The sequence below is a fragment of the Oncorhynchus clarkii genome, chromosome 29 (assembly GCF_045791955.1).
Source record: "Oncorhynchus clarkii lewisi isolate Uvic-CL-2024 chromosome 29, UVic_Ocla_1.0, whole genome shotgun sequence".
Taxonomy (NCBI): domain Eukaryota; kingdom Metazoa; phylum Chordata; class Actinopteri; order Salmoniformes; family Salmonidae; genus Oncorhynchus; species Oncorhynchus clarkii.
Genome location: NC_092175.1, coordinates 28,569,416 through 28,584,751, shown reverse-complemented (window position 1 = coordinate 28,584,751; position 15,336 = coordinate 28,569,416).

Here is a 15,336-nt window from a genome sequence, read left to right as displayed (position 1 = left end):
GGTGTAAGTGCTGAACTGCTTACTGACTGTACGCTGTAATGTTACTGCATGATTGTAGCGGGTTTACCAACGCGTTAGTTCTATTAGCTATGTTGACTATGACATTTCTTTAGCTAATATGATAACAACAGTTTGGCTTGGAACAGCTGATGTGTTGTGCATTGAAGTTCACAAGCGAAGGGAAAAGGTGAGAGGGGGGGAGTGCATAGATGCGAGAAGGAATACAAAGTGGCTGCTATGAAAGTGAACTGTATTTACAGTGATCAGGGATGTATTCATTCTGCCGATTCTGTTGAAAAACTTTTCTTAAACATAAGCAAACGGAACAAAATGGGGATAAACATACCTGAATTTGTCCAATAAAAACTCTTGTTTGAAACTGTTGGACTAATGATTACACCCTATATAAGCTAGATGCAGGCAAGAGTGTGCAAGGCGGTATTGGATGTGTCACTGTCTGTTTATGTGTCACTGTCTGTCACCTCAACATTTTCTCTCGACCTGTGTGCACCTACGTTGTAAACTTTCATTCATAGGCTAGGTTGTAGCAACTTCATGATGGGTGTAGGGAAAATTTGAGTATTATGTATGTAGTAGCCTAAACCTATTGCTGTTACATTGAACTGGGTGAATGGAATATGAATGACAGTCATCCAATATGCTGTAATAGAAATAAGGCCATGCCCATTAACAAAAAAAAATTGTCCTGCCTCATCCTAAACGGCACTGACTGCTACTGGACTGTAAATTGCTAGGATTAGAGATTGCAATCAAGACGTAAAGGTAAATGTGCAACCCTTTCTTGACTTAAACTGCCTATGGTTTGGATTTGTTTTGTCTGATCTAATACTGTCTCCATAAACATCAAAGACAATGTACATACAGACAGAAAAAAGCCCCACCCACCCTCTGGGGGTGGGCGGTAGTGATGAGCAGTTACTTCCTGTACTTTGGGCTTCAAAACACTAAAACGTTTCCCCTCTATGGATGTTGGTGTCAGTATGATTCACCAAAATGTTTATGCAAATAAAAAACTTCTAATGGAGTGCACAGCGAAAATATTGACATTCAGATTTCCTGAAAAGATTATGAGATCACTCCAGCACTAAGAGCTGAACTGCGCCCACACCCACCCCACTCTGTTTTAATAGTTTTTATGTCAACTAATAGGTTTTTTTTATGGAGATAATCCATACTTGGGAATATCAAGCCATATCAAAGGCATAAACGCTGGTAATAAGTTAATGTTAAGATATCCTTTCCATCAATACTGTCTCTACATCAACCATCAGGGTCAGTTCTATGGCTCTCTGGCAAATGTGTTAGGAGCCTGTCATCATGTGGTCATGTTTCCATGTCTATATAAATGACATGGATTCTGCCTGTTCATGCCCTCTGTTCCTGTATGCGGACGATTCTGCCCTCTTGGTTTCACATAAGAATAAGGAGACAGTTGAAAAGACCCTAAGCAGCAAACTGACTAAAGTCAGTGAGTGGTTATCCGACAACAAACTGTCTCTGCATTTAGGCAAGACAGAATGTATCCTGTTTAGTTCCAAACACAAAGTAAGAAACTTTTCCAACTTCTAGGTCAAGTGTAGTGGTGAACGAAAAATGCTCTGTTACATACTTGGATGTGAACTGGACCAACACGACAGGTGAACTCATGGCTCTGAAGGACATTGGGAAGGTTAACTCCAGGACAAAGTTCCTGGCAAGGGTTGCCAAGTTCCTGGATACAGAGACTATGGAAACATCTGATACAGTGCCACTATGAATATGCTTGTATCTCATGGTTCAGTGGTATAACAAAAAATATGAAGTACACACTTCAAACGGCACAAATCAAACTAATGAGAATGATACTCAAGCTCTTCCCTAGGACGCACATTGGTCCTAACCATTTCAGGGAACTAAACTGGCTTCCAGTTGATCTCCGGGTGGTGCAGATCAAACTGTTGGGGGTTTTAAAGTTATACATGACCTTGCCCCCAGTTACCCGACTGGTTATTTTTATTTCATTAGAGACTCATAGCCATCACACCAGAGACAGTGTTGCCAATATCAGACCGCTCTGCTATAGGAGCATGGCTGGAAAAAGCTCTTTCCTTAACACTGGCGTTGTGGAATGCAATGGTGTACCAAACCATATAAAATCCATTCCTATGCTAGAAAGTTTTAAGATAAACCTTAAGAAATGGTTTATGGACAAAATGCTATAAAACTGCACAGGCTTAAAGGAATGTATAATTGTTAATCTATTTTATTCCTTTTATGGTTTCCTCCCTATTGATGAGATGTGTTTGAGATGTACTTGGTTTTCATGTTATAATCTTGTGTATATTTTGTTTTCATTTATTTTCATGAGGACCACAATGGAAATACATTTTAAAACTTTTTTGTGTCATCCTCAATGATTTTAATGGCATTGTACTGTATCCACGTGTGGTTGTTGTGTTATAAAATGGTCAAATAAATCACACAAAAAAATGTAATCACAGAACACAACACCTGTAATGTACTTAGTTTCAAGAATAAGCCATAACAAAGTTAATAATTCTCTGAAACTTTGAGAAATAGGTTTTAATGACAATGACCTTTTTTGTTTTGTGATCTTTCTGAAAGTCAAATTTTATTGACATTTTAATATGAAATGAATTCATTAAATAAAGTGGTCCTTTCTTTTTTCCCTAAGATCTTTTGCAAAGAAATGTGAGGTGACTAGGTGAAAAATCTGTTGATGTGCCCTTGAGCAAGGCATTTAACCCTAATTGCTCCTGTTAAGTCGCTCTGAATAAAAGCGTCTACTACATGACTAAAATGTACATGTCAAAATGTAATAAAGTAATTCACATAGCCTTCATCATATGACCAAATCCTCTTTTCATTTTTAACATGGCTCTGATACCGTAGTTGCAAGAGAGGTCAGAAAACAAAAGGAAAACTTTCGCTAGCATGATCCATTGTCTGTTGTATGCTGTTCATATAGAATAAAAAGACACAAGATCATTTTGAAAAAGCACTAAAATCAGAAGTCATAATACACAATCCGTAGAAGATATCAAATTAAATACTGTTCTCTTATCTTGACAGAAATATTAATCCTGCTAATGTTTGAAAGAAAATGTTGTTATTATACTATATGCGTAAGAGTGTGTCAACGAGCTGTAAGAATTGGCTGTAGGGACAGTACCTAAAAAGTGACTAATTCATAATTCCCATCCAGGTGCCGGGAGAGACCCAGGGGAAATTTGATTGAATGTGACAGCTGTCCCCTCCTCTGTCACACACACTTTTTAAGGCGACCCAAAGGAACCTGTCCTCCCTGACATCACAAACATAAGGCAACTAAATGTTTAAACTACTCTCTTCTGCAACCAAGGAAGTAACCTTTTTCATCTGATTCTTAGAATTCAGGGTCTAGTGAAGCAGGAAGGATGTGGAGCAATAAGCAGTGCTGCTGAGAGGCACCAAACGAGGGGTTCAGTGGAGACAGGTCCACACAAACCAGCAGGTAGGTCTATGAAAAAAAAAAGTTTAATTTTGAATGTTTTAATGGTGTGAGAATATTCATAATGTGATCCATTGACTTTTGACAAACTTTAGAATGAATTCAAGGCAGAGGTATATATTCAGCTTCTTGTACAGCCCAACAGACTATCACACTTTACAACAAAACCTTGAAAACAAACAATGAGCTATGGCTTATTCTCTTTGGATCTTTTGGTTATGGGTATTGGCCAGGATATTGGTATGGTACTGGTGGATGAAACCATATGGAGAGTAAGTTTTTGATTCCATATAGTTAGAATGAAATGTAGATACTTTTTTATAAAGGTGAAAAGATAACATTGTGATAACTTACATTCATTATGGAAATAGTGGTTGTGCTGTCAACTGTCAAATTTGGTCAATATAATGTTTACATTAACCAGCCAATAAACATAAACATCACTCATGAATGCTTATAATGAAGAGGACATTTCCCTCTTCGTCATACAAACACAGAGATATAGACAATTTCACTTTCACACAGTTATAGACACTTTCACTTTTACAGAGTGTTTTTTAAAAACAGTATGTAAAACACAACATGTGACATGGAGCTTAAAACCAACCCTGCTGAGTTGACTGAGATGCAGTTGTAATAAATAATCTGTTCTAGTGTATTTATGGGTGTCAAGAAGTGGTTGTTTGAAATCAATAAGGCAAACACTTGCATTTAAATTGGCAGGTCAACATGGGTGAAATATGTATATTGCTATCTATTTTTATTCAAGGGAATGGTTTGGTTTTCACAGTCCAAAGATTGAACATATTTAAAACACATACAAATATTACAGCAGGCAACAGATATATCAAAATTGCAAAGGATAATATACACAAAAAAGTCGAAATACTTGTTTCCATTGTGTTCATCTTCAAGTACTTGTTTCCATTGTGGTCATCTTCAAGTACTTGTTTACATTGTGTTCATCTTCAAGTACTTGTTTCCATTGTGGTCATCTTCAAGATGGATCTGGTCTCAACATGGGTCACTCACACCAAGATGTCCACTGCTCACCCAGTTCTCAGTGTAAGGTCTGTGTGATCAAAGTAGAGCTACATCTGATTACTGGGTCAGTAATGACGTTATAATCTGCATGTGCCCTAACGGAACACCTCATTGGGTATGTAGACCGTTATACCAACTGTATTCTTGTTTAATAAAATACACATTTGACTAAGTATAGCGTTGGTTCATTATTTATTGGAATATAAAATGTGACTTTTGTTCTACTTAGTCATCATCATGCCATACATGATCATCGAGGATAATATTAATAATAAAAGGTGTCTCGTATAAAAGTGAATAAAGCTGTCTCAATGTAGCCTGTAGCTGTATTTTTTAGTTGGCTGTTCAGTATTGTACAAGTGGTAGGCCTACACAATGTTTAAATATGTCTAATATAGGGCTCTGGGGGATTTTGGATATAATGAGGATGGTTGGATTTGTCATAAGTGCATCTCAATAATCTATAGAACCCTCCTCTTTTTGTATTTTTGCTCTCATCTGCACTTATTGATTTGACGCCTGAACGCAGTGTTTCCCAAACTCGCAATGGTGTAAATATACGTAGTTTTTTGGAATATCTATACTATCCATATTTTTTACAACTTTTCCTTTACTACATTCCTAAAGAAAATAATGTACTTTTTACTCCATGCATTTTCCCTGACACGAAAAAGAACTCGTTACATTTTGAATGCTTAGCAGGACAGGAAAATTGTCAAATTCACGTACTTATCGAGAAAACAACCCCGGTCATCGCTATTGCCTCTGATCTGGCGAACTCACTACACACAAATGCTTCCTTCCTTTAATGTCTGAGTGTTGGAGTGTGCCCTGGAAATCGACAAATAAATAAAAACAAGAACATTTTGCCGTCTAGTTTGCTTAATATAAGTAATTAGAAACGATTTATACTTTTACTTTTGATACTTAAGTATATTAGGAATTACATTTACTTTTGATACAATGGTATATTTAGAAACAAATACTTTTAGACTGACTCAAGTAATATTTTACTGGGTGACTTTTACTTGGGCCATTTTGTAACGGCAAGGATCGGAGGACCAATGCGCAACGTGGTAAATGTCCATAACGTTTATTATAAGATATAAACTGAACACTATGAAACATAAAACAATAAACGTGAACATGAACGAAAACCAGAAACAGTACCGTGTGGCAACAAACACTCACAAACACCCCCCCCCCCCCCCCCACTCCAGCCGCAAAACCTGAACCTATAGGGGAGGGTCTGGGTGGGCGTCTGTCCTCGGTGGCGGCTCTGGCGCGGGACGTGGTCCCCACTTCACCACAGTTTTTCTCCGCCTCATTGTCCGCCTCTGTGGCCTCTTACGAGCGGCGACCCTCGCCGCCAACCTCGGAATGGGGACCCTAGAAATGGGTCCCGAATGGACGGGAGACTCCGGCAGCTCCGGATTGAAGGGCGATTCTGGCATCGCCTGGCTGACTGACGGCTCTGGCGGCTCCTGGCTGGCTGACGGCTCTGGCGGCTCCTGGCTGGCTGACGGCTCTGGCGGCTCCTGGCTGTGACGGCTCTGGCGGCTCCTGGCTGTGACGGCTCTGACAGACGGGAGACTCTGGCGGCTCAGGACAGACGGGAGACTCTGGCGGCTCAGGACAGACGGGAGACTCTGGCGGCTCAGGACAGACGGGAGACTCTGGCGGCGCGGGAGACTCTGGCGGCTCAGGACAGACGGGAGACTCTGGCGGCTCAGGACAGACGGGAGACTCTGGCGGCGCTGGAGAGGAGGAAGGCTCTAGCAGCGCTGGACAGGTGGGAACACCTGTAGGCAGAAGAGAGACAGCCTGGTGCGGGGAGTTGCCACCGGAGGGCTGGTGCGTGGAGGTGGCACTGGGTGGACCGGACCGTGCAGACGCACTGGAGCTCTTGAGCACCGAGCCTGCCCAACCTTACCTGGTTGAATGCTCCCCGTAGCCAGGCCAGTGTGGCGAGGTGGAATAGCCCGCACTGGGCTGTGCTGGCGAACCGGGGACACCATGTGTAAGGCTGGTACGCCGGCCCGAGGAGACGCACTGGAGATCAGATGCGTAGAGCCGGCTTCATGGCACCTGGCTAGATGCCCACTCTAGCCCGGCCGATACGAGGAGCTGGAATGTACCGCACCTGGCTATGCACACGCACAGCCCCAGTGTGCTCCACCGCATAACACGGGTGCCTGCCCGGTCCCTCTCTCTCTCCGGTAAGCACGGTCTGATTGAGACACCTGCCTCTGATTGAGAACCATACTAGGCTGAACTCAAAACCCCAACATAGAAAAACACACATAGACTGCCAATCCTGACCCACCTGACTATGCCACTTTGTTTACATACTCACCTCATGTATATACTGTACTCAATACCATCTACTGTATCCTGCCTATGCTGCTCTGTACCATCACTCATTCATATATCCTTATGTACATATTCTTTATCCCCTTACACTGTGTATAAGACAGTAGTTTTGGAATTGTTAGTTAGATTACTTGTTGGTTATTACTGCATGGTCGGAACTAGAAGCACAAGCATTTCGCTACACTCGCATTAACATCTGCTAACCATGTGTATGTGACAAATAAAATTTGATTTGATTTGATTTGACCATACTAAATAAAGACAAAACAAAGGAAATAAAGGTCAGAACATGACACATTTTCTATTATCTTGACTTTTACTCAAGTATGACAATTGGGTACCTTTTCCAACAATGCAAACTCGGTTCTCTGGACCTCAAGTGGTGCACGTTTTGGTTTTTGTCCTAACACTACACAGCTGATTCAAAGTATGATTAGTTGATTATTTGAAATCAGCTGTGTAGAGCTGGGCAAAAAACAAAACATGCGCCACTCGAGGACTGAGTTTGCGAAACCCTACCTAAAAGGCACTGTACTTGTCCAGTTATTTCAGATCAGTACAGATTTGATTTAACCTTTATTTTAGAAGGGAGTCCCATTGAGACCAATGTCTATTTTGCAAGGGAGCCCTGCATGGTGTCTGCCAGGCCAGTGTGATGAAGGGACAGAGAAGAGAAGAGGAATCTACTTTAGATGATTGGATGCAACCTTCTCCTAAACTTAAGCAATGCCCTCTGCTCTTTCTGTCCTTTCTCACCATGCATACATTCAAAATAATGAAAAAAAGAATGTTTTTAAACATACCTATGAAATAGGCCTATTCAAAATCAAAGAGTAGTTTTCACCTGTCCAGTCCTTTGAATCCATAAACACCACAAGGGTAGTAGGACATAAGAGACACTAGAGATCAAAATTGTACTTTCTAGCTCCCGCCTATCCTTTCTTTGGACTGATGGCTGTATCTCATTATTTCAATACTTTTTTGAAATATACAACGAGGGTTGGTGACGTCAACCGCCTGAATTCAATGGTGATACTATGCTACAGCCTTATACCATGTATATGCATAGCCATATCGAGACAACTCAGATACAAAGTGTGTTTTCTCTAAGTTGCCGGGGTGTCACGTGTGCTACTTATATCAGTACACTCGTAACAACCAAATCATTACGAAACTCCTATTCGATCAAATAAACCTCACACAGCAAATAAGCCATTACATTTTTTGTTCACCAAATTCGACACTCATTGACCTCCATACAAAAACTCATCATGCTCCTGACGGCAGTGGAGTTCGGGGGCCGGGATCAATGTGGGCGGAGTCAAACGCGTTTAACCCGAACGTCAACAAATGCGATTCGTAATCGAACCTAACCTACATGGATAAAAATATAAACCATGGAAATAAGTGAAACTTTCATTATGCATAATGTACTTTGTAATATTAATCTTATACCATTGCAGTCGTAATTTATTATATGACAAATTACCGCTCCGATGTTAGCATAGCGTTCATTAGCACCCATTTGCACGTGAGCTCGCTAATTGCTCACAATGAGGGAATCGTATTTGGACAAATTTGCCTACTTGAGCAGTAAGCCTAGGTTTACATGTGTAGTTAAGTAATCGATTTGATCGTTCATTGTCTTTGTTTCTTCAATGTATGCCTTGTTGTGTTTGGCTGGCTCTAAATGTGTATCGTTGATGCCATTCCCTTACATGCTGACCAAACCGGACACGTCACGTGCGCGAGCGTCGCAAAATAAATGTAGAAATCCATGTTATTCAATTATTGCACCCACACTGCTCGCGCGCACCAACTAGCGTCTGCGACGCCAAGGGCTAAAATAGAAGTCGTTCTTATTTCTGACGCAGATCGCGCTGCAGGTCCGGCCTCTCCTATCTCCTCATTGGTTTATAGAAGCAGGTACCCACATGCCATCTCCTCATTGGTTATACCCACGTGGGTGATTGAAAGACATACTGTTTTGCCGGTAGTCGTGGTAATACAATGAAAGTTTAGATGCGATCACCATATAAATTAAAAGATGAAAAATTGTGGGGGGGCAAAATACAATTATGCACGATAGCGCACAATGGCGCACGCGCGCAGCCAGTTTGGGTTCCGTGTTAGTTACACAGCGTGCCTACACATAGTGTATATACAATAATGAAATCACCTGGTCCCAACATGCATGGCAAGTCAAGAACAGTCAATGTAACTTGTCCACAAGATGCTGGCTATTCAGTATATTATATTAGTCCTATTTTCTGTTATAACATATGTAAAGTTATTATTTATGTGCTTGCAGCATGCAAAGCACACTTGTTATTGCTCATACTTTTTCTTGTTTATTATTCTTGACACTTTTTGGAACCTATTTCCTACAGTTTTTACACTACATCAAATCACATTGTATTTGTCACATACACATGGTTCGCAGATGTTAATGTGAGTGTAGCGAAATGCTTGTGCTTCTAGTTCCGACAATGCAGTAATAACCAACGAGTAATCTAACCTAACAATTTCACAACAACTACCTTATACACACAAGTGTAAAGGGATGAAGAATATGTACATAAAAATATATGAATGAGTGATGGTACAGAACGGCATAGGCAAGATGCAGTGATGGTATAGAGTACAGTATATACATATGAGATGAGTAATGTAGGGTATGTAAACATTATATTAAGTAGCATTGTTTAAAGTGGCTAGTGATACATGTATTACATAAAGATGGCAAGATGCAGTAGATGGTATAGAGTACAGTATATACATATGAGATGAGTAATGTAGGGTATGTAAACATTATATTAAGTAGCATTGTTTAAAGTGGCTAGTGATAAAACAAATTACGTCAATTTTTCCATTAAAGTGGCTGGAGTTGAGTCAGTATGTTGGCAGCAGCCACTCAATGTTAGTGGTGGCTGTTTAACAGTCTGATGGCCTTGAGATAGAAGCTGTTTTTCAGTCTCTCGGTCGCTGCTTTGATGCACCTGTACTGTCCTCGCCTTCTGGATGATATCGGGGTGAACAGGCAGTGGCTCGGGTGGTTGTTGTCCTTGATGATCTTTATGGCCTTCCCGTGACATCAGGTGGTGTAGGTGTCCTGGAGTGCAGGTAGTTTGCCCCCGGTGATGCGTTGTGCAGACCTCACTACCCTCTGGAGAGCCTTACAGTTATGGGCGGAGCAGTTGCCGTACCAGGCGGTGATACTGCCCGACAGGATGCTCTCGATTGTGCATCTATAAAAGTTTGTGAGTGCTTATGGTGACAAGCTGAATTTCTTCAGCCTCCTGAGGTTGAAGAGGCGCTGCTGCGCCTTCTTCACCACGCTGTCTGTGTGGGTGGACCAATTCAGTTTGGCCGTGATGTGTACGCCGAGGAACTTAAAACTTACTACCCTCTCCACTACTGTCCCGTCGATGTGGATAGGGGGGTGCTCCCTCTGCTGTTTCCTGAAGTCCACGATCATCTCCTTTGTTTTGTTGACGTTGAGTGTGAGGTTATTTTCCTGACACCACACTCCGAGGGCCCTCACCTCCTCCCTGTAGGCCGTCTCGTCGTTGTTGGTAATCAAGCCTACCACTGTAGTGTCGTCTGAAAACTTGATGATTGAGTTGGAGGCGTGCATGGCCACGCAGTCGAGGGTGAACAGGGAGTACAGGAGAGGGCTCAGAACGCACCCTTGTGGGGACCCAGTGTTGAGGATCAGCGGGGTGGAGATGTTGTTACCTACCCTCACCACCTGGGGACGGCCCGTCAGGAAGTCCAGTACCCAGTTGCACAGTGCGGGGTCGAGACCCAGGGTCTCGAGCTTGATGACAAGCTTGGAGGGCACTATGGTGTTAAATGCCGAGCTGTAGTCGATGAACAGCATTCTCACATAGGTATTCCTCTTGTCCAGATAGGTTAGGGCAGTGTGGTTGCGATTGCGTCGTATGTGAACCTATTGGGGCCGTTAGCAAATTGGAGTGTGTCTAGGGTGTCAGGTAGGGTGGAGGTGATATGGTCCTCGACTAGTACTTCATGATGACGGAAGTGAGTGCTACGGGGCGGTAGTCATTTAGCTCAGTTACCTTAGCTTTCTTGGGAACAGGAACAATGGTGTCCCTCTAGAAGCATGTGGGATCAGCAGACTGGGATAAGGATTGATTGAATATGTCCGTAAACACACCAGCCAGCTGGTCTGCGCATGCTCTGAGGACGCGGCTGGAGATGCCGTCTGGGCCTGCAGCCCTGCGAGGGTTAACACGTTTAAATGTTTTACTCATGTAGGCTGCAGTGAAGGAGAGTCCGCAGGTTTTGGTAGCGGGGCCGTGACCAGTGGCACTGTATTGTCTTCAAAGCGAGCAAAGAAGTTGTTTAGTCTGCCTTGGAGCAAGACATCCTGGTCTGCGACGGGGCTGGTTTTCTTTTTGTAATCCGTGATTGACTGTAGACCCTGCCACATACCTCTTGTGTCTGAGCCGTTGAATTGCGACTCTACTTTGTCTCTATACTGACGCTTAGCTTGTTTGATTGCCTTGCGGAGGGAATAGCTACACTGTTTGTATTCGGTCATGTTTCAGGTCACCTTGCAGAGCTGGATGCTGATGTGACATGCTGTGACTTCTTGGGGGACACACACACACACACACACATCTTCTACTTCCTGAAATATATTCCTGGGGGGGGGGGGGGGGGGTATTATTATTTACTATTATCATTATTGTTGTTATCATAACTATCAAACTTAACAATATACTCTTTCTTACGTTACAGTACGCTCTGTACATTGCAATGGAAGCACAGTGTGATTTCATGAAGTACAGTGCCTTGCGAAAGTATTCGGCCCCCTTGAACTTTGCGACCTTGTGCCACATTTCAGGCTTCAAACATAAAGATATAAAACTGTATTTTTTTGTGAAGAATCAACAACAAGTGGGACACAATCATGAAGTGGAACGACATTTATTGGATATTTCAAACTTTTTTAACAAATCAAAAACTGAAAAATTGGGCGTGCAAAATTATTCAGCCCCTTTACTTTCAGTGCAGCAAACTCTCTCCAGAAGTTCAGTGAGGATCTCTGAATGATCCAATGTTGACCTAAATGACTAATGATGATAAATACAATCCACCTGTGTGTAATCAAGTCTCCGTATAAATGCACCTGCACTGTGATAGTCTCAGAGGTCCGTTAAAAGCGCAGAGAGCATCATGAAGAACAAGGAACACACCAGGCAGGTCCGAGATACTGTTGTGAAGAAGTTTAAAGCCGGATTTGGATACAAAAAGATTTCCCAAGCTTTAAACATCCCAAGGAGCACTGTGCAAGCGATAATATTGAAATGGAAGGAGTATCAGACCACTGCAAATCTACCAAGACCTGGCCGTCCCTCTAAACTTTCAGCTCATACAAGGAGAAGACTGATCAGAGATGCAGCCAAGAGGCCCATGATCACTCTGGATGAACTGCAGAGATCTACAGCTGAGGTGGGAGACTCTGTCCATAGGACAACAATCAAACAAACAAAGTATATTGCACAAATCTGGCCTTTATGGAAGAGTGGCAAGAAGAAAGCCATTTCTTAAAGATATCCATAAAAAGTGTTGTTTAAAGTTTGCCACAAGCCACCTGGGAGACACACCAAACATGTGGAAGAAGGTGCTCTGGTCAGATATAACCAAAATTGAACTTTTTGGCAACAATGCAAAACGTTATGTTTGGCGTGAAAGCAACACAGCTCATCCCTCTGAACACACCATCCCCACTGTCAAACATGGTGGTGGCAGCATCATGGTTTGGGCCTGCTTTTCTTCAGCAGGGACAGGGAAGATGATTAAAATTGATGGGAAGATGGATGGAGCCAAATACAGGACCATTCTGGAAGAAAACCTGATGGAGTCTGCAAAAGACCTGAGACTGGGACGGAGATTTGTCTTCCAACAAGACAATGATCCAAAACATAAAGCAAAATCTACAATGGAATGGTTCAAAAATAAACATATCCAGGTGTTAGAATGGCCAAGTCAAAGTCCAGACCTGAATCCAATCGAGAATCTGTGGAAAGAACTGAAAACTGCTGTTCACAAATGCTCTCCATCCAACCTCACTGAGCTTGAGCTGTTTTGCAAGGAGGAATGGGAAAAAATTTCAGTCTCTCGATGTGCAAAACTGATAGAGACATACCCCAAGCGACTTACAGCTGTAATCGCAGCAAAAGGTGGCGCTACAAAGTATTAACTTAAGGGGGCTGAATAATTTTGCACGCCCAATTTTTCAGTTTTTGATTTGTTAAAAAAGTTTGAAATATCCAATAAATGTCGTTCCACTTCATGATTGTGTCCCACTTGTTGTTGATTCTTCACAAAAAAAAATACAGTTTTATATCTTTAGGTTTGAAGCCTGAAATGTCGCAAAGTTCAAGGGGGCCGAATACTTTCGCAAGGCACTGTATGTATAAATTATGAAATTCTCATCACTAGTGGATATGCTTTTTGGGATCCCCATCCGATTGTGTGATTTTCTTTTTAAAAGGAAAACATGCATCAAATTAGGCGATGCTGGTGCCTAGTTCTCCTGCAGAACTTTCCCATGCCGTAAGTCTTGGACATTATAAAAACCTTTAATTTGCATTCTTAAAATCGCTTGTTTCACTGTAGCCAGACTAACCTTAATATATTTTCATATTGAAAGTATGTCATTCACTCACTAAGGTCTGAAGAAGAGAGGTAGAAAGATCGAAAGAGGCGGCGAAAACAGCTCTTCAGGATCAGGTACTGTGTAGGCTATTAGCTAAAGTAAGGCGCATTTTTGTACACACATCCCTAGAGGTTCCCTTACATTACTTAATGACAACAATCTGTTTTCTTTCTAGACGATACTGAAAACAAAATGCACGGCGAGCTGTGAACTGGGTATATAGTCTGTGTGTAATGCTGAAGGCTTGATGCATGGAAAGATATAATAGTTGTGATGACTTGTTGAGTAGTTATATATATCACTGAAAACCCCTTTAGTAATAGAGGATTTTGTTTGCCTTTTTCTTCAAGGAAGCAGATGTTCTTCTAAGGGACACCCTAGAGGCAGCAAGGTGGTGTGAACTGCAAACATTTAAAGGCACTGTTTCCCTCCATAGTGCAATTGGGATGGACGGGGAAGACCGCATTACAACCCTTAAAGTACAGATGGCCTGGATGAAGAGGAAATTATTCTCCTCAAGGAACCATTCATGTTCCAGTTACAGAGAGATGATGAGATGTTCTATGTGGAGGCAGTTGATGTTCTATGTGGAGGCAGTTGATGTTCTATGTGGAGGCAGTTGACAACAAGAAAAATACTGTCTTTGCCTCTTTTGAGGAGCAGGAGTGAAGCCATTTTTGAGGAGTTGTCAAACCTTGTTTTTGTCTGCTTTGTTAATTGTGTTTATGTTGTTTAGTAAAGATGACTTAGAAGTCACCCGAGTCTCTGATCTCTTTACTGGAGCTGGTATAACTTAATGTACAAAGCACATTCAGCTTGTCAGTATGTCTATATGGTATAGTCTGTCTCCATTCTCATGAAGAAAGTAAATAGCATTATAAATCAGGATAGGTAGTAACTGCACTGATATGCTCAATTAAATAATATATTAAAGTTATAACATTTATCAACACAATTCTAACAGTACATGACATGCATAAAAATACATTGTTGTTCACTGCAACACTGTCAGTTGCTTGTCTCAAATATAGCATGAAGCAAAAAGTGTTACAACACATCTGCTGGTACTTTAAGGAAGTCTCAAAAGTTTTGCTCGCCTGAGGTGGAGTATCTTATGATAAGCAGCAGACCTCTCTATTTACCCAGAGAGTTTTCATTTTTTTAAATGCAATTTTACTGAATTTCTATCAACATGTTAAATGTGCAACCACAGGTAAAATTCTAGACCACCTCTACTCCACACACAAAGCTCTGCCATGGCCGCCATTTGGGAAATCTGACCATAATTCTATCCCCCTGATTCCTGCTTACAAGCAAAAATTAAAGCAGGAAGCACCAGTGACTCGGTCTATAAAAAAAGTGGTCAGATGAAGCAGATGCTGAACTACAGGACTGTTTTGCTAGCACAGCCTGGAATATGTTCCGGGATTCTTCCGATGGCATTGAGGAGTAGTACTTCACATCAGTCACTGGCTTTATTAATAACTGCATCGAGGACATCGTCCCCACAGTGACTGTACGTACATACCACAACCAGAAGTTATGGATTACAGGCAACATTCGCACTGAGATAAAGGGTAGAGCTGACACTTTCAAGGAGCGTGACTCTAACCAGGAAGCTTATAAGAAGTCCAGACGGATTACCAGGATGTGTACTCCGAACTCGCAAGTGTCTTCACTGACATTTTCAACCTCTCCCTGTCTGAGGCAGTAATAC